Source organism: Maylandia zebra, linkage group LG14 (assembly GCF_041146795.1).
Source record: "Maylandia zebra isolate NMK-2024a linkage group LG14, Mzebra_GT3a, whole genome shotgun sequence".
NCBI classification, from domain to species: domain Eukaryota; kingdom Metazoa; phylum Chordata; class Actinopteri; order Cichliformes; family Cichlidae; genus Maylandia; species Maylandia zebra.
In genome coordinates this window covers 5,241,125-5,265,437 of record NC_135180.1, presented here as the reverse complement: position 1 = coordinate 5,265,437, position 24,313 = coordinate 5,241,125, and the positions used below count along the sequence as shown (strand labels likewise).

At 40.9% G+C, this 24,313-nt stretch overlaps 1 protein-coding gene across 6 annotated transcripts in view; it reads left to right on the top strand.

The window, feature by feature from the left end:
* The window catches only part of fat3a (FAT atypical cadherin 3a), a 178,326-nt gene that overhangs the window by 26,778 nt on the left and 127,235 nt on the right, over positions 1-24,313 (top strand). The gene's annotated exons all lie outside the window — the stretch shown is intronic.

Sequence of the window (24,313 nt, the reverse complement as noted above, 5' to 3'; positions counted from 1 at the left end):
TTTGTCTCGGATTAACTGGCTGAGTTAATGCCAGTTAATGCGAAATCGAAATTCAGCTGATTGAAGTGAAAACCTTGACTCTGTAGGGGTCAAAGTTTGCAGAACTATGAAAGCAGCTGGAATCCATAGGTATGCGTGTTCATGGAGCTTGCATTTTCACCTGCTGGACATCACTACCTGACAAGTCTAACTGTCTTCAGAACATTGCAGAGGCATTATTGACAGTATCTGGCTCTACATATCTGTGTGATCAGATTTTCTCTCACACAAAGAGTGTCCTCAGGTAGCCGTCTGAATGTTGGACACTCGGAGACCTGTGTTTCTGAGTGGAAGAGCAGAGATCACATTAACATGTTAACACCTCTGTATTAACAAACTGTCCCTGCGAGTGAGATGAGCCGTGTGAAAATAATAAAGGAGGATCCAATCGCAGGCAGTAGTGGAGGAGTGAAGGTGGTTTATTGAACACAATGCACCAGTGGAAAAACGGAAACAGAGATCACACTAAACTATACTGGAGACAACTAAACTACTGAATACGAACCGGAACTCAAACATGAAGCAAGGTGGACGACGGTACAAGATGGTGACAGCAGGGAAACACACAGATGAAGCAGGGTGGATACACAGACGAACCAGCTACTACAAACACAGAAGACACGACTTAAATACACTCAGAACCACAGGGAGATTACACACAGGTGGGGGGCACAGCTGGGAGTCATTAACGAGACGAGAGGTAAAACTGAACACACTCAGGCCTAGGGATGGGTATTGATAAGATTTTCACGATTCCGATTCCATTTTCGATTCTGTTTAACAATTCGATTCTTTATCGATTCTCTTATCGATTATTTTTAAAAAGGAGAACACTAAGTTCGAATAGCTTAGAACTTCGTTTTATATCTTCTCTTTGAACAAGATAGCAATTTAGGAGTAACATGGCCTTACAAACCCAACAGTGAGATCTTAAGAGATCCAGCCTACGGCTCTTCAATGGGTGTCACAGGGTCCCCAGGAAAAAAATTGTAAATGTAAAATAATAAAATAAATATTCTTCTGTAACAATAACAAAGTATAACATAAATTATTCAGTAGCAATTACACAAGAATATCCAGTAATGTCCCTGCCTACAATTAAACACATTCATTTACCGAAAATCGGGGGCATCTGCTGTGGCAAATGGGTTCAAGCCTTTGACCACAAACTGAGTCACTGCTCGATGACATTCGTCTATCCTGGCCTGAAAGGAGACGCCACCGCTAGACTGCAACGAGAACTGCCAGCATCTGAGCCAGACTCTGTGTGTCTCTCTTATCATGGTCACCTAAATGCACAGTAATGGCAGGTTTTGTAATAAGGCAGATTGCGCTAACATAATATGCACTGTTAGTTGATTATTTACCTGCCGCATTAACGGGAGAGGACGTGCAAACGTTACCCCTGCTGCTGGGTTGAGATTCACGAGTCCGGAGCAGAATTAAAAACACGACATTCATTTAAGGTGATCACGTGTTTTGTGAGCAAATGCTTTTGCATATTCATAGTGTTTCCTCCCTTAAACGAAGTATCTACTTTTCAAGTATTGCAAGTTGCCCTGTTGTCATCCGTTCTCGTAAAGTATAATCAAACTTTTGAGCGTTTGAGCTGCTTAGGCGCCGTGTTTCCTGCCAGGTAAATGACGCTCCGCAACATGGTGACGTCATTCGGGGCGACTGGAATCGATAAGGGAATCGTTTGCAAAAATGGCAAACAATTCCAAGGAACTGAAACAGTGGGAACCGGTTCTCAACAAGAACTGGCTTTAGATACCCATCCCTACTCAGGCCTCCGGCCTCTGGGCCTGCGGCTCGGTTCAGTCTGGCACAGCTGGCTGCCGGCAGAGCCGGCGGGCACGCCGGTGCACCCCCCTCTAGCTTCTGCTCGGTGGCTACTGGGTGACGCCTCGTCTGCGGATCCTCAGCCCTTCCCATGAGGGTGGCACGGATGCCCCTCCGGTGGTCCTCCTTGGGCTCTCGCACTCTGGGGTCTCTGGATGTCTGGGGCCTGGATCTCCTCCATGCCTGCTTCATGCCCTGAAGGGCTATGGCTCTCTACATCCTCTTGCAGACCATTACATGTGGAAACCATTTGAATAACAAAATAAAATAAATAATAAAAACAAAGGTCGATCAAATGGACCAATACGGCAATGTCACGATGATCCATTTGGCAAAATAAATCCATTGGGTATCCTTGTTGGTCTTCAGACAACAATTCTGATGGCTAAAGAACCAAATGGGACAGACAAAAAAAAAAAAAAAAAAAAAAGCTGAACACACTCACATGAGACGCAATAAAACAGGAACAAGAAACCACCAAGACGCAGACTCGACATTGAGAGACAGACAGAAAATGACACATGGAACTAGACGTATACTAAGCAGACTAAACCGAAGAACAAATCCTAAACACAAATAAACAGAAACATGAAACTCTAATAATAAACATCATAATCATCATCATCATCATCATTAACACAACAAGAGAACAAGAAAACAATCCCTGATGCAAAATAAAACCAAAACATAATAAACTCAAAATACTGGGTAGAAACTGACCCAAAACCATGGCACAAACATGCCATATTGGCCCAGTTTATTTTTCTTATCATTGTTGTGAGGAGACCATAAATAGCATTTGCATTTTCTGTTGTACAGTTCATTTGCTGTTCTTGTTATGGATAAAAAGTGTCGCTGATAGCTGCCAATAGAGCAGGGCGATATGGCCAAAAATATTTATCACGATATATATTTGAAAATTTGCGATAACGATATAACCGACGATATAATTGATGCGAGACAAAATACAACTCCACAACATTACTAGCGCAAAAAGACAACCTTCCATTTATTTTCACTTAAACAAGAAGCTGGTTTTTATGTACATTAAAGCTTTATAAAAATTTAACAGTGCAAATGCAAATTCCTTGCTGAAAGTTTAACCAAAAGGCATTTCCAGTAGAAATGGGCTGACATATCCTGAGCATAACCATGTATAATATCCACTGAAGTTAAAAAGAGGTGCTTTGCAACATTAAACTGCAGTGTGCAGTACGCATTTTTCGGACCATAAGGTGGACGGGATTATAAGGCACATTAAGCGAAACAAAGCAGTCAGATAAATCAAACTTTATTCAACTCATTCTTCTTGCTTCCTCCACTTCTGTACCATTGATTCATTAATGTTGAATTCTCTGGTAGCTGCTCTATTCCCATGTTGTTGCAGTATATTAATGACTAACCTCGTATTGTGGATGGATTATCTCAGTTGTTCTCCTGACTGAAGTTTGGTCCGTTTACAGCATCCTGCCATGCGATTGCATTTGTCTCTAACCATGAAGAACCTTCACGTTAACTTTTATAAGTGGAAAAGTGTTAGTGTTCGTCCTCCAGCTTCACTGTTTATGTTATGCTAACATAGCTGTGTCGCTAGCGATCACGTAGCACATCATTATATACCAGCTAGCCAAACTTCAGTAACCCTACAAACGTCACTGCTGTTTAGTTTCCTGTCTTCATTTATGTTGGAAGTGATAGCAGAGCTGTACGTTTGATTTTTTTCAGAAATCTCTCAGTCATAACATGCTATATCATGCTTAGGTAACTAGCGAAACTAGCGAGCTAACTTCCGCTAGCTTCCTGCTAACTTCTAACTCCGTTAAATGTAATAACTTTTGTTTTCATGGATGCCTGGAAGTTAAACTTTATAGTTACACCTGGTAAAGCAGCAATGCTGATCGTTTTATTAAAGATGAAAGAATTTAGACAGTTTTTAACTCTAAGTGATGCTGCAGTGTTGTTTGACCTGAAGTATACTGAGTTTAGGACCCAGATTACTCCCAGATTTAAGAGCATCTTAGAACGGCCGCTTGCATGTTCTGCAAAAAAATGTGCTTTGTTGTGTATCTGACGGACAAACACCAAACCAGTTCCACATCACGGAAGTTGCACCATTTTTACAAACCAATTCTGGTTCATCTGTTTCACTCAACAATCGGCCATGTGCGTATGAAAACAAAGGCACTGCGCATGCGCGTTTTACTCCCATTCTATCGCGATATTTCATTTTCCTATTGTTGCCTAACATTATACCGGTATTACCGTGAACGGTATAATATGGCCCAGCCCTAGCTGCCAACAAATATAATCTTATAAAGTTGTTCTATATAGTGTGTAACTGTTAATATAGAGTGTTATTTAATTTACTGCTAATGCAATCATATGGCACATTGACTGCTGAGCAAATTTTAGATGGTACTGATCATCAGAAAGGTTGCCTACCCCTGCTCTAGTGTATTGCAGTTAGAAAAACACATTCTTTTTTTTTTTTACATTCATGTTTTGGATGGACAGAAACATTAACAGATATACAACAGGAGTAATCATATTGTCAGTTCTCTGTCTGTTTCTTAACAACAACCGACAAATAAGGGCTAACAATAACTAAAGAAAACTAAAAGCAGGGCTCTAGACTAACTTTTTGCCATAGGCGCACCGGTACCCCTAACTTTAAAAAGTTAGGCGCACTCAAATTTTTCAACGGCATCGCTTATCATCGCAGTTTTACATGTGTGCTTTTTTGGGGGGGGGACGTTGCAGTCCATAAAGACAATATCCATTTCTAAATTATTAACTAACAATCTTGCACTTAAAGTGCTTTGTCAATATTGTAGAAAATGTTAAACTTAATCATCATCTTGGCCTCCTCTGACGACCTGTTTGCTGTTGCATGCTGCTGAAAGACAGTGGGGAGAGAGGACACTTGGGCAGTGCATTTATTGCAGCATATAATGTGTTTTCTGGATACACTGTGCTTTTTCAGCATCCAAAGATTGATGGCACCGTGTCAGAGCACTGGCTATGAATTTCAGATCAGGCCTTAACGTAACAAAAAAGTTATCAATCGTTCTTTTCATCTTTTCTTATTACCCACAGCTACATCCACTTCTGTCGGGCCTAGGCTGCTCACTAGGGCTGGGTATCATCACTGATTTCTATAATCCATTCGATTCCGGCTCTCAAAGTCCTGATTCAATTCGATTTTTCCTCAGACAGTCAGAAATATTATAATTCTGATCATTTATCAGTACTGATACATGTGAGACTTCATCAGAATTGTGAACAAAACAGCAGATGGCTTTGTGTCAAAGTAACTGAGAATAAAACACAGAAAAACATGAAGGAGATTTTTCTGACCTGACCTTTTATAGCAGATAATCTTAAATTATTCTGCTGCTTATTATTATTCTTGTTCAAGGTCATTTAAGTGAAAAAAAAAGAAAAGAAAAAGACCACGGCCGACAGCGCTGTAAACAACGGTAGACTGGTGGGTAATAAGCGAATGAATAATGCAGAAAACAGAGATTTGAGACGGGAAACTGTTCTTGAAGTACAGAGAGAGAGAGAAAGAGAGCTGTGCATGAAGTGTCATTTTTATCGTGGTGGAAGCAAAACAGCAAAAGTCAGAGTGAATTCATGACGACATTGATCAAATGTGAAGCGTAGTTTGCTGCTGGCTCGGTGAATTTTGGTTGGAGAGAGACAAAACCTCCAGCTCAGAATCAGCGCAAAAAGACGTAAACACAGCGCGGACGGTGGGCTCGGTGAGCTCCGACAGTGTGTCCGTGTTCGGGCGAGAAAGCCGAGAAAGATAAAGCTGATTCTGATGCGTCGGGTCCGCTCTGTGTTTACGTCTTTGTGTGGAATCCGTTAATGAATCGATAACGCTTTATTCAAGCTACTCACCTCCCTCTTCCACCTGCACTTTCAACTGGACCACGGCCAATCAGAGAGGTCCCGCCCCTGACTATCTCTGATTGGATTAGTCCACGATAGGGGCATAATGTGTGTCTGTTGTTGACCACACGGAGAGTTGCAGAGATTTTTTTTTGTTTTTTGTTACCCGAACAGTTGGTCGCACCGGTGCGACCAAATATTTTCTTTTAGTCGCACCACTGAAAACTTTGGTCGCATTTGCGACCAAATTGGTCGCACTCTAGAGCCCTGAAAAGGGAGACAAACAAAAACAAAAACAAAAAAAACACCAGGAGAAACAAAATAAGAAACCGCCTCCTGGGAAACACCAGCAAAAACAAAAGCAAAAGGGGCAAAACACCCAGGTGCCTAAAAAACAAAACATAACCTTGACCACTGATAATATTAAACAATTTATTCCCTCTACTGGCTTTCAAAGAAAAAGAACAACAACAAAGATACCAACGACACATGACCCCCCCCCCCCCAAAAAATAAATAAATAAATAAATAAAATAAAATCACAATATCTAGGAGACATTGTCGATGTACAACAAAAAAGGACCCCAGACCTGCTCAAGAATATCTTCTCTCCCCTTAATCCTGTACATAACCCGTTCATATAATGCCATCTTAGACATTTGTTCAGTCCATTCCCTAAGAGAACAGGGGCTAATGTTGGTAAATTGGTGAGGTATAAACCAGGTCTCTTGTATGAAAGCCAATACTGGATCTTTAGATGGTACTGGTCTTCCCCTCTGAGTGAGGAAGGCCTCTAAAGACGAGGGAGCCACAAGACTTTCTTCAATCGCAACCCATGATGGCTTCTCCGTAAGGGAATTATGTATCTTAACTAACTGAGAGAGGGAGAAAGCATAGTGATAGCAGACCATCTTGGGCATAGCCAACCCGCCACTATCTTTAGCAGCATATAGTTTGGACCGATTAAAAGATGGCTTTTTGCCTGCCCACACAAAACCCTCCACACATGTATTATAAAGCTTTAGTAAATTATATGGGCCTGCTATAGGTAACATGTGAAGTAACATACTGAAGTTTAGGAGCAATTATCATCTTCACCAAGTTAATTCTGCCCAAAAGGGACAGATTTATTTTAACCCAATTCTGCAACATGTTTTGAATCACTGGGGAGATATTTACTTGCATTATGTTATCTAGACCAGGGGTCAATTTAATCCCCAAGTAAGTCAAACCCTCGGACATCCACTTGAACTGCCATGAGCTCCTAATGACTGGAGGACACAATTTAGAAATGGGCATAACTTCCGACTTAGACCAATTTATGGTGTAGCCAGAGATTACAGAAAAGGAATCAATAATTGAGGAAATTGCAGGAACGGCCTGTTCTGGGTTACATGAAATCAATAAAATGTCGTCTGCATACAAAAAAGTTTTATGTTCTTCTTGACCCATATCCACCCCTCTGATTTTCTTACATTCACGTAGTGCAATAGCCAAAGGCTCCAAAAACAGGGCGAAAATGAGAGGTGATAAGGGTGAACCTTGTCTAGTACCCCGACTTAACGAAAAGGAGGGTGACATTATCCCATTGGTAGTAACTGTAGCCATTGGATCTGTGTATACCACCTGAATCCACTGCCTGAAAATGGGACCAAAACCGAATCTCTTCAAAATATAAAACAGAAAGGGATACTCAACTTTATCGAAGGCCTTCTCTGCACCTAAGGAGAAGGCGACGACAGGATCTAAATTATTCCTGCTCTTCCAGAATATATGCAATAACCTACGTAAGTTATCTGCAGAACTTCTGTTTTTCACAAAACCGACCTGATCCCTATGCGCACCAAGCAAGGGAGAACCTTCTCAAGCCTAAAAGCTAGTATCTTGGAAATAATCTTTTCGTCCACATTAATTAATGAAATTGGGCGGTAATTCCCACAATGCTGTGGGTCTTTACCTTTTTTTATGTAATAACGTGATCACTGCCGATCGAATACTAAATGGTAATCTCCCCCTTTGAAACGCATCTTGATCTATCGACAGTAGTCTTGGAGCTAATTCGCCCACAAACACCTTATAAAAATCTGATGGAAATCCATCGTTGCCTGGAGATTTGCCCAATCTAAGACTACCAATTGCCTGCTTAACTTAAATTAGTGATCTTACCTTCTAATACAGTTCTGTATCAAATCTGACAGCCTCTGTTCCTCCACCAATCCATTGGAGGTGTAAAGCTCCTGATAGAATTTAGTAAAAGCATCATTAATTTCTTTTTTACTGGTGGTCAACTTATTATTATTACTAGGAACAAAAATAGATGGTATAAGGTTGCTAGATTTGATCTGCTTAACCCTGTGTGCCAAAATTTTACCTGTTCTCTCCCCTTGTTCAAAATACTTTTGATTTAGGCAAAACATTGCATATTCCCGTTTTTTTCTGCAGTATACTATTCATCTCAAATTTAAATTTAATTAATTTGTTCCACACTTCCCTCTCTGGGTGCAGCATGTGCTGTTTTTCGAGCTCCTTGATATCCTGTTCCAGCTTCATCAGCTTGTCCCTCTCAGCTTTTTTAATCAAGGAGCAATACTGGATAAGGCGCCCCCTCAGGTAGTCTTTAAAAGCATCCCAGGTCATTCCAACATCGTCAATAGAGCCCTCCTTGTGCAACCAAAACTCCTTCATCATTTCCCTTATACATTCACAGTGACCCTTATTCTTCAATAATGAGTTATTCAGACGCCACCTAGGTGACGGTTTAATATTATCATTACCAGAAAGAACAAGGTTGATGGGAGCATGATCCGTTACAGCAATATTACCAATAGAGGACCCAATAGTTTGACTCACCAGAGAGCGAGACACCAAGAAGTAATCTATCCTAGAGTCGGTTGAGTGAGGATGCGAAAAGAAAGTATAGTCTCTTTCTTGAGGATGAAGAAGTCTCCACATATCTACCAGGCTCAGTTCCTCTGACATCACATCCACCGCAGCATTTACAGGGTCCTTACTTAGTCCAGGACGGGAGGATTTATCCAAAAATACATCCCTGACCCGGTTAAAATCTCCCCCAATTACAATATTTGTATTACCAATAGTCCGCACAGTGTTACAGACTTCGTGAAAAAATTGTGGCTGAGGAGAATTGGGGGCATATATGTTGACCAATGTCACTTTCCGCCCCTGTAAACATGCATCCAGGACCACCCATCTACCCTCCTGATCTGTATAATGCTTAAATACCTGAAAATCCAAGTTTCTTCTGATCAATATGACCACTCCTATTTTTCTAGCAGAAAATGCACTAAAATAGACTTGAGCCACCCAATCTCTTTTAAGTTTAATGATTCCACCTCATCGAGATGGGTCTCCTGAATCAGGGCTATGTCTGTCTTTTTCTGCTTCAAGTACAGTACCAGTGTAAAGCTGTGCAGTACTCTTGAATTCCAGGCAACCTTTTTCTTAGGCCCTGAAAGGCCATTAATCTGGCTTGTTGGCCTGTTTGTTTTTAACGGATTTTAAGGTGCAGGAACTAATGAATTTTAGACCTGAAACCTGAGCTCACACTTGCAAAGACAGTAGGAAAGTAACGTGAGACAGGGAGAAAAGATTTTTAAATAACAAATAATAATGTAATAGGACAGAGGAGTCAGAGGAACAAACAATATAATAGGTGTGTAGTCTTTAGTTATTCTATGGCACTAAACACTGCACAAAAGCGGAACTGCTTGAAATGCACGATTTTTATAGTGGAGCAGTTCAATATATACGTGCTTCTCACTTTCAGAGGGTGAGTACAAGCACCATGCGTACAAAAGTCAGTTTGTATTAGACAGTGTTGGGTAAGTTACTTTAAAAAAGTAATTAATTACTATTACTAATTACTTAATCAATATTGTATTTAAAATACTTATCTAATTACTGTGTCTGAAAAGTAACTTAATTACTCAATAAGTAATTTAACTAAATACTTATTAAAATCCCCATAAACCTTGAGTGGACAAACAATAGAAATTAACTCTTTAAATAATAAATAATTTTTAAAAAAAAAATACGAGTCAACATGAAATAGTTTAGCCTTTTTGCTTCCTGAATCATCTTTATTACATTCTATAAAAAAACATTCTTTAATAATTACATTTTTTGTAAGGAATGTAACTTTCTTTAGCTAAGAAACACAATTCCAGAATAACAAATATATTTTTCTGCAACATATCGGAATAACAAAAGAGCTTAACTTAAGACATGTTAAACATGACATATTTCATGCAGTAAACATTAAAATTTTTACATTTTCAAAGCAATGAGTAACATATTCATACATAATGTATGTAATCATGTCATGTGATTCAACAAAGTGAAGTTAACTCTGAACTTTGGTTAACAAACAGAATTCCTCTGAAACTTCCTCAAACCAATGAGCACCATATTTCCTGCATGCTGTATGCACTCATGTTTTCCAAAACATTTTTTCTACTACTTAGCTGTGTTGTTTTTGAAAAAGTTGTTGTATCTCATTAATGTAAGTCTCTCAAAGCGTTCGCTTGACAATCTGTTCCTTCTGGGTGTAAGCACAAGATTGCCGAGGCTAAAAAGCCTTTCGACTGGTACGCTTGATGATGTGGCTGTGTTGTACCTCAGTGAAATGGCCTTAATCCTGGGAAACTGGCTAAGAACACCCAGCTCAGACCGATATAATACTCCTTTAGGAACAGATACTCCCGATCAGTGAAGCATTTGATTCCAAACTGAGTGCAGACAGTATTTAATTCAGCAAGGGGAATGTCAGTGATCCTGGACAGAGCGTCGTGAAATGAATTCCATCGTGTTGAAACAGGTACTATGAGTTTTTCCTTGAAAAAATTATCTACCAACTCTGAAGTAACAGAAGAACGGTTTGCTTTTGTCCACATTGCAGAACACTTTGAAGTTGCACTTCTGTGGATGAATTTTGCCACATTTGCTTGAAGCCATTTCTCAACATCATGAAAAAATAAGTTCAGTGTGTGTGATGCACACCTTAAGTGTGGAGGGAGAGAAAACTTTCCTTCAGATTCTGTGGAGAGGGTCTGCTCAACATCAGTAAATGTCACCTCTTCATCTTCATCCGATTCCTCATCAGAGTCTGATTTTTGGAACATTCTAAAAGCTTTGATAAAATTGGACCCGTTGTCTGTCACGGTGGCTGTCACTTTAGAGTTCAGTCCATAAGCCGAATGTACTTGCTCGATTTCATTGCCGATGACATCATATGTGTGTCTCCCTCGAACTCTTTTACATGCTAGCGCTGCATGTCCTCATACAAAAGTAGAAGGATCAATCCAGTGTGCCGTCATTCTGAGAAAACTTTTGTTATGGCTGGTCCAAATGTCAGCAGTCGTGAAAATATATTCCAAACTCTTGAATGTCTCTTTAAGCTCCATTTCCATGTCAGCATAACACTTATCTAAGTAAGTAGAAAACGTTTTTCGATCATGCAGTGCTGCTTTTTTGCCACACACAGGTATTTTGTTTAATATGCACCTAAAAGACGGAGACTCTACAGTCCGCAGCGGTAGCATCTCTTCCACAACGTAGCCTGCAATCATTTTCTTAAGCTCACCTTCAGACACTTTCTGTGTTGCTGAAGTGAAATCAAGTTTCGTCTGCTTAGCAGGAGTTGCCGCGGTGTTATCCATGGATGATGAAGATGGCTCACTCAGAAGGCTTTGTCTGTGCTGCCGTGTCAGGTGTTTCAGCAGATTACTCGTGCTATTGACAGTGGCCGATAATTTTTTCTCCCCAGGACATAGCTTACATATTACCGTAATGTTCTTGTCTGCTTGTTTTAGAAAAGTGAAGTGACGGGAATATTTCCATTTCATAAAACAGGCCCTCGCTTCAGCCGAGTCCGACATCTTCCGCTGTAGAATGTGACTATGCGGCAAACTGGCGCGAAATGACGTACAGCTGCACTACAGCGATGTTAAAGTGGCAGAGTTTATTTTTACCATTAGAAGATAAATTATTGAAATTAAATAATGATTTTCAGCGAGTTTAGTTATTTTACAATGTAATGCAAGTACATTGTAACCCTACCCCAGGTACACGGCTTCTGCATAAAGACGTAAACACAAAGCGCAGACCCGCAGATCAGAATCAGTGAGATGTCGCCTTTCTCACCCGACAGCACAGACACGGTCGGGGCTGAAAGCTGACAGCTCGCTGATTCTGATGTTTTGGCGGGTCCGCGCTTTGTGTTTACGCCCCTTTTTGCGCTGATTCTAAAGCTGTTAGTTTTATTTCTCTCCAAACAATATTGACCGAACCAGCAGCAAAAGAAGATCCAAACTAAGCGTCACATAAACATCGTCATGGACTCTCTCTTACTTTTACTGTTTTGCTTCCACCACAATAAAAGCACACTTCATGCACAGCTCTCTCTCTCTTTCTCAGTGTACTTCAAGAACAGTCTATCCCCGAAATCTGTTTTCTGCATTATTCGCTTGCTATTGGCTTCTAGAAATCAGTGACGATACCCAGCCCTAATGTTTAGTAATCTTCAATTGAATGTCAGTCTTTATGGTAGCTCTTTGCTTCACTAATTAACTTATCAGCTAACATGAGATGGCTTTGTCTGTTGAGGTCTATGGGATCCATGTAATTGTGCAACTTAAGCTGAGCAATTTACTATGCTGGGCAGTTGTGTTGAATTGAAACTTTTATATAATTTATTTCATGTTTGTTACATTAGTTTGATAAGCATTTTACATATAGACCTGCAGTACTGTTAATTGTACAGATACAGCCACTTAAAACGGCTGCCTCATCAGTGACAGGATCATGATGGATGCTTGGTGGAATCCTGACCAAAATGCTGGCCGTAATGACATGGTTGATGCAACCCTGAGTACACCCCAAAGTTGCATTTAGGAAAACAAGTGGTAATGTCTTGTGTATCCACCAGGGGGATTAGTGTGGAGGCTTGCCACACATACCTTTTAAATTTGTTCAGGGATTCTATAATTATGATAGAATCAGCCTTTAATATAAAATATTGATACAGATATATGTTTGCAGCAAATAAAATACAGGTTGCCAGACAGAAAGTGATGCAGTAATTTACTGTATCTGCTGTCATGTTCAGAAACGAAAGTCAGCAATAATCATAGAATATGATTATTACTGACTTTCATTTCTGAACATGACAGCAGACAAATCGCTGCTTAATTGCTGCAGAAATGTTAAGGCCAACTTTATGGACAGGTTCTTACCTGTCCATAAAATTATCATTAGCATCATAGTGGTGTTCTTTCAAACAGCTCTCCGAAGCTCAGCTTCAATTCAGTTTTATTTATATAGCACCAAATCAAAACAGTGGCCTCAATGGCTTTATATTATAACCAGGGCTCTAGACTAACTTTTTGCCTCAGCTGCACTGGTGCGCCTAACTTTTTTTCTTAGGTGCACCAGCACAAAAGTTAGGCGGACCCAAATTTTTCAACCGCATCACTTAATACCGCAGTTTTACATGTGCACTTTTTTTTGGGGGGGGGGGGGGGGGAATTGATGTCCATACAGACAATATTGATTTGTAAATGGTTAACTAACAATCTTGTGCTTTTTGCTGCTGCCTGCCGCTGAATGGCGACACTTGGGCAGTGCGTTTATCATGACATATAATGTGTTTTCTGGATAAGATAAGATAAGATAACCTTTATTAGTCCCACATGTGGGAAATTTGTTTTGTCACAGCAGGAAGTGGACAGTGCAAATGTTATATAGCAAAAATTAGAATACAATATGAATAATATCTGTGGGCGATCGTGGCTCAAGAGTTGGCAGTTCGTCTTGTAATCGGAAGGTTGCCAGTTCGAGCCCCGGCTTGGACAGTCTCGGTCGTTGTTTCCTTGGGCAAGACACTTCACCTGTTGCCTACTGGTGGTGGTCAGAAGGCCCGGTGGCGCCAGTGTTCGGCAGCCTCGCCTCTGTCAGTGCGCCCCAGGGTGGCTGTGGCTACAATGTAGCTTGCCATCACCAGTGTGTGAATCTGTGTGTGAATGGGTGGATGACTGAATGTGTAAAGCGCTTTGGGGTCTTTAGGGACTAGTAAAGCGCTATACAAATACAGGCCATTTACCAATATACAGGGTGGGCCATTTATATGGATACACCGTAATAAAATGGGAATGGTTGGTTATATTATTTTATATTTTATATTTGGTTCAATTTCTTATTTATGTACTTTTAGCTCTATCTGTTCTTAGTACTTTGTTCTTATATTCCCTTCTATTAATGTATAATTAGTGCCCTTAACCTGATGACATATGTGGTACTTTGTTAATAGTCTTTTATTTAATGTCTTAATTTTCCTGTTTTTATTGTAAAGCACTTTGGTGTACCGCTGGTCTTTTAAATGTGCTATACAAATAAAGTTGTATTGTATTGTATTATATATTAAAGTCCTGTTTGTGGCACATTAGTATATGTGAGGGGGCAAACTCCTCAAGATGGGTGGTGACCATGGTGGCCATTTTAGAAGTCGGCCATCTTGGATACAACTTTTGTTTTTTCAATAGGAAGAGGGCCATGTGACACATCAAACTTATTGGTAATGTCACAAGAACAACAATGGTGTGCTTGGTTTCAACGTAACTTTATTCTTTCATGAGTTATTTACAAGTTTCTGACCACTTATAAAATATGTTGGATTGTCAATGCAACCCTCTTCTCCCACTCTTCACACACTGATAGCAACATCGCAGGAGAAATGCCAGCACAGACATCCAGTATCCGTAGTTTCAGGTGCTGCACATCTCGTATCTTCACACCATAGACATTTGTCTTCCGATGATCCCAAAGATAAAAGTCTAAGGGGGTCAGATCGGGAGACCCTGGGGGCCATTCAACTGGCCCACGACGACCAATCCACTTTCTAGAAAACTGTTCATCTAGGAATGCTCGGACCTGGCACCCATAATGTGGTGGTGCACCATCTTGCTGGAAAAACTCAGGGAACGTGCCAGCTTCAGTGCATAAAGAGGGAAACACATCATCATGTAGCAATTTCAAATATCCAGTGGCCTTGAGGTTTCCATTGATGAAGAATGGACCCACTATCGTTGTACCCCATATACCACACCAAACTATCACTTTTGTTGTTCCAACAGTCTTGGAGGGATCCATCCAATGTGGGTTAGTGTCAGACCAATAGCGGCGGTTTTGTTTGTTAACTTCACCATTCACATAAAAGTTTGCCTCATCACTGAACAAAATCTTCTGCATGAACTGAGGGTCCTGTTCCAATTTTTGTTTTGCCCATTCTGCAAATTCTGTGCACCGATTTGGGTCATCCTGCTGCTGTTGCTGGAGTTTGTAAGGGTGCCATTTGTGAGTAGCTAATATCCGCCGAAGGGATGTTCGACTAATGCCACTCTCCAGTGACATGCAGCGAGTGCTACGCTGTGGGCTCTTGCTGAATGAAGCTAGGACAGCCACTGATGTTTCTTCAATAGTGCGTCCACATTTTGGCAAATCCAACACTGAACCACTTTCACGAAAGTTAGCAAGCAGTTTGCTAACTGTAGCATGGGAGATGGGTGGTCTTGTAGGGTGTCTTGCATTGAAATCTGCTGCAATAACCCGGTTACTGCGTTCACCAGATATCAACAAAATTTTGATCCGCTCCTCACGTGTTAACCTTGAACATGTCAATGGCTGTGAACAAAGAGAAACTTGTAAATAACTCATGAAAGAATAGAGTTACGTTGAAACCAAGCACGCCATTGTTTTTCTTGTGACATTACCAATTTGTGTCACATGGCCCTCTTCCTATTGAAAAAACAAAAGTTGTATCCAAAATGGCCAACTTCTAAATGGCCACCATGGTCACCACCCATCTTGAGGAGTTTGCCCCCTCACATATACTAATGTGCCACAAACAGGACTTTAATATCACCAACCATTCCCATTTTATTACAGTGTATCCATATAAATGGCCCACCCTGTACTGTACACAACTGTACAGAATAGAATAAAATAACATACTATAGACAGTAGAATAAAATAGAATAAATTATACAATTGGATAAAAATTAGAATGCAAATTCTATATACAACTGAGTAAAAGCACAACTTTGTCAGAAAAGAGTATTGCACTTAGTCTTATTGCACATGTGTGGGTTTGTGTATGTTTGATCAGCTGCATAAGTCTTTGTTGTACAGTCTGACAGCAGTGGGGAGGAAAGACCTGCGAAATCTCTCCGTCCCACATCGTGGGTGCCGCAGCCACTGAAGGAGCTGCTCAGTGCTGTCAGAGTCTCCTGCTTGGGGTGGGAGATGTTGTCCAACAGGGATGAAATCTTAGCCACCATTCTCCTGTCACTCACCACCTCCACTGGGTCCAGAGGGCATCCTAGAACAGAGCTGGCCCTGCGGATCAGCCTGTTCAGTCTCTTCCTATCCCCAGCAGACATGTTGCCACCCCAGCAGACCACACCATAAAAGATGGCTGAGGCCACCACAGAGTCATAGAAGGTCTTCAGGAGTGGGCCCTTCACTCCAAAAGACCTGAGTCTCCGCAGCAGGTACAGCCTGCTCTGTCCTTTCCTGTACAGGGTGTCTGAATTATGAGTCCAGTCCAGTTTGTTGTTCAGATGAACACCAAGGTACCTGTAGCTGTCTACAGCCTCAATGTCCATACCTTGGATGTTCAGTGGTTACAGTGGAGAGTGTTTGTGCCTGCGGAAGTCTACCACCAGTTGATCTGGAGGTAGTTCAGCTGGCACCAGTCCACAAAGACTTGTGTCAGTTCTCTGTACTCCTTGTCATCCCCATCAGTGATGAGGCCGACTATTGCAGAGTCATCAGAGAACTTCTGCAGGAAGCACTGGGTGGAGTTGTGGGAGAAGTCTGCAGTGTAGATGGTGAAGACGACCCTGTCTGATACACAGCCCTGAGTTCTCACATACTGTGGTCGGTCGGTGAGGTAGTCCAAAATCCAGGTAGTGAGGTGATGGTCCACTCCTGAGTTCTCCAGCTTGTCCTTCAGGACTGTGGGAAGAATGGTGTTGAAGGCACTGGAGAAATCAAAGAACATGATTCTTACAGTGCTCCCAGTGGTCTCCAGGTGAGAGAGGGAACGATGTAGGAGGTGAATGATGGCATCATCTGCTCCAATGCCAGGCTGGTAGGCAAACTGAAGTTTGATGAGCTCACCAGACACCGAAGCTGAGCCAGGACCAGCCGCTCTAGGGTCAGAGCCACCGGCCTGTAGCTGTTGAGGTCCTTGGTGCGTGATGTCTTTGGCACTGGTACAACACAGGAGGTTTTCCAGAGCTGTGGGACTCTCCCCAACCTCAGGTTGAAGATGCACTCCATCACCCCACACAATTGGTCCACGCAGGACCTGACGACCCTTGAGCTGATGCCATCTGTGCCCGCTGCCTTCTTGGCTTTAATCCTCCTCAGTTCCCTCCTAACCTGGGTGGTTGAGAGAGACAGGCTGGAGCCTTGTGTTGAGTGTGTATTGGATGCTGTTGTTGGGGGTGGGGAGGAGTGAGCAGGGTGAATAGAGGAGGTGTGAAGTGTCTGAGGTGTCAGAGGTGGAACAGCAGCAGTGGGGGTGGGTGAGTCTGCAGCCGATGTTGTAGACTGTCTCATGGTTGAATCAAATCTGTTGAAGAAATGATTCAGTTCATTTGCCCAACTCACATCCCTCCCAGGCAGAGAGTTCTGATGTTTGTGGCCCGAGATGGTTCTGAGGCCTCTCCAGACTTCACCAACGTTGTTTTGCTGAAGCTGGTTCTCCATCTTCTGCCTGTAGCTGTCCTTCCCATTCCTTATCAGTCCCCTCAGCTCTCTCTGCACCCTTTTCAACTCCTCTTTGTCTTTAGATTTGAAGGCCCTCCTCTTCTGCTTGAGGACAGCTTTAATTTCTCAGGTAATCCAAGGTTTGTTGTTGGAGAAACACCGCACAGTCCTGGTAGGTACGGTGTTATCCACACAGAAATTAATATAGTCCGTAATGCATCTAACAAGGCTGTCAATGTCCTCTCCGTGGTCATCACAGATCACCTCCCACACAGTAGACTCAAAACAATCCTTAAGAGCCTCCTCACTCTCCTCCGACCATCTCTGTACTGTGCGGGTGGCTGGTGGCTCCCTGCGCACTAAGGGCTCATACACAGGGACAAGGTGCACCAGGTTGTGGTCAGATCTGCCCAGTGGAGGGAGAGGTGATGAACTGTATGCCTCTTCAGCATTGGCATACAGTAAGTCCAGTGTTTTATTGTCTCTGTTTGGGCATGTCACATACTAGGTGAAGGTGAGCAGTGTGGAGTTTGTTGAGACATGATTACACTGTGCTTTTTCAACGTTCAGAGGTTGATGGCTCCATTTCAGAGTACTGGCTATGAATTTCAGACGGATAAGGCCTCAACTTAACAAAAAAGTTATCAATAGTTCTTTTCATCTTTTTTATAACCCACAGCTACATCCACTTCTGTCGGGCTTACTCACTAGGGCTGGGTTTCATCACTGATTTCTAAAGTCCATTTGATTCCGATTCACAAGGTCCCGATTCGATTCGATTCAATTTTGCCTCAGACAGTCAGAAATATTATAATTCTGATCATTTATCAGTATTGATACTTGTGAGAGTTTATAAGAGATTTGAACATCACAGCAGATGCCTTTGTGTTAAAGTAACTGAGAATAAAACACAGAAAAACATGAAGGAGATTTTCCTGGCCTGGCTTTTTATTAGAGATGGCACGATACCACTTTTTTATGTCCGATACCGATACCCATATCATAAATTTGCATATTTGCCAATACCAATATGAATCCGGTATAGTGTGTTTTTTAATCAATAAAACTGTTTTTTAATATCTTGCTGCTTTTTGTATAAATTCATACTCAAGTAAAAAAAAAAAAAAAAACACTAAAGCTATTCTGTTATACCTGTATGCAAAAAATACACTAAACCCAAAATATTTCATAGTTCAGCAATACTGATCAATCTAATGAACTTAAACCTACTCAATCATTCCTATTCTGGTATTTGAAAGAGTAAGCAACCTAACTAATAGAGTTCTAAAAAAAAAAAAAAAAATAGGGAACCACCCACCCTCCACCTCATGATGCTTAATTGACGTAATCAACTTTAATTTGATGCAGTGTGAAAGAAATGCACAGAAATCAATTATTTTTCAAGAATAATTAAATAGATTCAACATCTTTCTTCAACAGAACTGCAGACTGCACAGATGGTTCCCAAAGGAAAAAGTACTATAGCTTACTAGGGTATATTAGACTTAACAGTTACTATATACAGTAATGGACTTCTATACATTTTACATCAGATTAAAACTTTGGGTGTAAGATTCAGATAATTATTTATTAACAGCTAGACATTTTAAATGAGAATAAGAAAGAAAAGTATGTCTTTGTGCCCCCTTTTCCCTATTAATGCCCTATCGGCCCCCCTGGCTAAACTTTGCTAGATCCGCCCCTGCACAGTTACCAGCCGTCAGCTACGTAGAAAAGGATCCTGGTGTAGAACGTAAATAAATTCCAACAACAGCTTATCAAGCTTAAATGTGCTGCTGTTGTTCAGCCGCTAGTTTCCTCTTTCTGGCGCGAAGTGGGCAATAAACAAACAAGAGAGACGGACTCGCGACACAAAAGCCAATCAGCTGATCATTGATCAGTTTCATGATTGAAGTAGCAACAGGAGAGAGGGAGAGAGAGAGAGTGGCTGTACCTGTATTTCATATGCTTTTTGTCTTCTGTATAGATACACACGCGAATGTGTGTGTGTGTATAGATAGATAGATAGATAGATAGATATTGCACATACTGGGATCTGCTGGAGCCAATCGGCAAGCTTGGGAGTCATTGCACCTAGCGCTCCGAGGACCACTGTTACCCTCACCCTTTTTTTATATATATGTGTGTTTGTATGCTTGTATAAAAATTTGTATATACAAGCATATAAACACATGCATGTGTGTGTGTATATATAGATGTTTTGTAATCTTTTTATCTCATTTATTTTACCAACACTTGGTGTCTTTTAAAAGTGCTATAGAAATAAAGCTGACTTGACTTGACTTCTTTCAGTACAGGCTAATGTCCTAATCAAAATGCTTCCAAACCACAGCGATTCAATATATGTTGTCTGTTTCACTTCTTAGCTTGTAAGTTCACCACATTTGGACGCAGAGAGAGTTTGGTCTGCAGCCCTGGTGAATTGTGAGTGGCTGATAATTCCTAGACTCGGGGAGGAGTATTTCTAGTCAACTCATGAAGGAAGAAACCTTTCATTTCTGATCTCTACCGCATAGATACTTGTTTGTATGGTAAAGAAAAAAACTATTCTGTTTGCTGCTTCACTAGGGATGGGTATTGATAAGATTTTCACGATTCCGATTCCATTTTCGATTCTGTTTAACGATTCGATTCTTTATCGATTCTCTTATCGATTCTTTTTAAAAAAGGAGAACACTAAGGTCGATTAGCATAGAACTTTGTTTTATATCTTCTCTTTGAACAAGATAGAAATTTAGGAGTAACATGGCCTTACAAACCCAGCAGTGAGATCTTAAGAGATCCAGCCTACGGCTCTTCAATGTGGTGTCACAGGGACCCCGGGGAAAAAAATTGTAAATGTAAAATAATAAAATAAATATTCTTCTGTAGCAATAACAAAGTATAACATAAGTTATTCAGTAGCAATTACACAAGAATATCCAGTAATGTCCCTGCCTACAATTAAACACATTCACTTACCTAAAATCGGGGGCACCTGCTGTGGCAAATGGGTTCAAGCCTTTGACCACAAACTTAGTCACTGCTCGGTAACATTAGTCTATTCTGGCTTGAAAGGAGACGCTACCGGTAGACTGCAGCGAGAACTGCCAGCGAGCGCCAGCCAGACTCTGTGTGTCTCTCTCATCATGGTCACCTAAACGCACAGTAATGGCAGATAAGGCAGATCGCGCTAACATAATATGCACTGTTAGTTGATTATTTACCTGCCGCATTAACGGGAGAGGACGTGCAAACGTTACCGCTGCTGCTGGGTTGAGATTCACGAGTCCGGAGCGGAATTAAAAACACGACATTCATTTAAGGTCATCGTGTGTTTTGTGAGCAAATGCTTTTGCATATTCGTAGTGTTTCCTCCCTTAAATGAAATATCTACTTTGCAAGTATTGCAAGTTGCCCTGTTGTCTTCCGTTCTTGTAAAGTATAACCAAACTTTTTAGCGTTTTAGCAGCCATGTTTCCTGCCAGGTAAATGACGCTCCGCAACGTGGTGACGTCATTCAGGGTGACTGGAATCGATAAGGGAATCGTTTGCAAAAATGGCAAACAATTCCAAGGAATTGAAACAGTGGGAACCGGTTCTCAACAAGAACCGGTTTTCAATACCCATCCCTATGCTTCACATTACCTTGTTGCCTCAGTCAGCTTTTCACTGAGAGTATGTATGCATATGTGCCTGTGTCCATGCATATGTGTGCTTAACTTTACATGCTGGTAACATCTTTCTATAGATCCATAAAGGTTTTATGACCAGCAGGCTTGCCAGCAGGACTGTTTCTCTGAGTTACATGTTAACCTATAGCTGTGTATTAGCAAGGTCAGACAAAGCAACATTATCTCTCTTTCCAGTAGAAGTTGCTGGTTGCCGTTTGCCATGTATTTCAAGGCTAATTAGCCTGTAATAAAAAGCTAATGACAGGGTGTTTAGAGCTGACAGTAAGTGGGACTTCTCTCAAGAGAATGATGCTATTTTTTTGTGTGGCTGATGTGGTGTGTGTGGCAGACATTTAGCTGACACAAGCTTGTGGGATTTGCTGGTATAGTAACAACATAGCAATTATGCAGCAGAATGATGAAAAATTATTTTAAGCTCGCATTGTTTACAGTGTTTATAAGAAGATCTGAAGAGATGGAAAGTTTGATGAATAATTATCATTTTGAAACTTTTATATCCTCAGAAACCACATCTGTCCAACAATGACAAAATAATATCAAATACAGCTCAGAACTGTCAACTGTTTACATTTTTCAGCAGATGGAGTCTAATATTAAGCTTAATGCTTAATGTTGTGTACTGTTGAATGAAAAAAGGTACTAAAGTTTTTTCTTACTTCTTTTAATTAGACAAAACTGGCATGTTGAGGTGCCCAATTCTTACAGAGGGATATTTGCAGCATTTGAATTAATATAGGCATAATATAGTATATGTTATAATTATCAGAATACAGAACTCGTAACATGCAAGGGTTAAACCTTTACTACAGAGCTCGTTGTCCACCTGCCCATCTGCAGCTCACTCTGCAAAGGAGCTGCACCCAGCTACATTGGAGGACTTTTTAAGCATGAACTGTCTTTTTAAGGTCATGCCAGGGCATCTCAGTTAGATTCAGGTCAGGACTTTGACTAGGCTACTGCAAAGTTTTTGTTTTCTTTCTCTTAATCCATTCAGAGGTGGACTTGCTGGTGTGTTTTGGATTGTTGTTCTTCTGCAGAACCCAATTGTGCTTCTGTTTGGGGTCATAAACAGATGGGCAGACATTCTCTTTCAGGATGTTTTGATAGACAGCAGAATTCATGGTACTATTTACCACAGCAAGTCGTCTAGGTCCTGAGGCAGCAAAACGGCCGCAGACCATCACATGTATTTTACTGTTGAAATAACGTTCGCTTTCTGAGAGCTGCGTTATTTTACACCAAATATTATGGAACACACACCTTCTAAAAAGTTTAACTTTTGTCTTATCAGTCCACATAGTATTTTCCGAAAAGACTTTAGGGGTTCATCGAGATGTTTTCTGGCAAAACTGAGAGGAGCCTCTATGTTCTTTTTGCTCAGCAGTGGTTTTCGTCTTGGAACTCTGCCATGCAGGTCATTTTTGCCCAGTCTCTTTCTTATGGTGGAATCATGAACACTAAGGCAAGTGAGGCCTGCAGTTCTTTGGTTGTTGTTCTGTGGTCTTTTGTGACCTCTTGGACCAAAAATATCCCAGGAGCTGTGGTCTTGGGGTAAATTTGGTCGGCTGGCCACTCCTGGGAAGTTTCACCACTGTTCCATGTTTTCGCCATTTGTGGATAATACTGTGGTCTGCTGGAGTCCCTCAGCTTTAGAAATGGCTTTATAACATTTTCCACACTGAGAGATCTCAATAATTTTGTTTCTCATTTGTTCATGAATTTCTTGGATCACAGCATGATGTCTGGCTTTTGAGAACCTTTTGGTCTACTCGACTTTGTCAGGCAGGTCTTATTTACGGTATTTCTTGATTGAGAACAGGTGTGGCAGTAATCAGGCCTGGGTGTGGCTAGAGAAATTGTACTCAGCTTTCCAAAGATGTGATACATCACAGTTAATTTATGATATAACTGTGTGCATCAAGGTGCTTTATGTTGTAAAGTAAAGAAATTACAGTAATACAAACAAAACAGAGAAAACCCTAACAATCATGAGCCAGTATTTTGGCGACGGTGGCAAGGTTTCTTCCTTCTAACAGAAAAAACGTCCAGATAAACCAGGCTGGAAGACAGGACAAAAACAGGCTGTAGAAGACCGCCAGCGATTAATAATAACTAATCAATAAATGCAGAATGAGTGTTTCTTCTTCACTCATCTTTTTTCAGTCCGTTATACCTCTGTTAGTTACACTTCTAGCAATTTTTCAGCTTCCACTGCTTTGTCATTTGCCATTGCTCCTTTTGCGAGCGGCAGCTGTCTGCTATAAATTTTGGCAGAACCATGCCTTTCAGGAAATGTATTGAGACAGCAATAAACCTAAGATTGTGAACTGGTACTATATAAATAAAATTAATGGTAATAGTATTTCAGATGTTGCAATGACAGAATCCCTTAAATTGTTTCTACTCCAAGTACAAATAGGGAAAAACAACCATTTGTATGTATTATTACTGTATTAGCTAAGATACGTAGTGACTCTGCCAAAAGTGAACAAAAACAGATTGGAAGGGTTATTTCAGTACTGAGGCATAATTAGTGTGCCTCAGTTGACAGTTTAATAATGTCAGAGAAAAAGAAGAAAAAGTGATATTTTCTGCATTTCTCTTAGGATTATCGTCACATTTTTCACTCACGAATGACTACTGAATTTTATTTAAATGCGCGCTCAGGTTTCAATTTGTATTGTTTCAATTTGGGGGCACTGTTGCCAAGCTAAATAGGTTTACTTTCAACAGAAAGTAAATACTCTTTCAGAAGACTCGGAAACCATCTGCCTTTCCACTCCATCTCTTTATCCCTTGTGGAGAAAGTGCTTAGTCACCAAAATGCAGACTATTGTGGTAGTCTTACAGCTACAGCATGGCTTTTACTGGAAAAGGTTTCAGGCCAAAAGTGCAGATTGGCACATACTTGTGGCTGCTTACTTACAGAACACAGTATTTTCTTTTTTAATAAAAGAGAGAACACTTTGAAAAAAGTAGCTACTTTGCATTTGAAACCACATCTGGCTTACTTTTGGTGATATTACATGGTTTTGAAATATAGTACTGCAA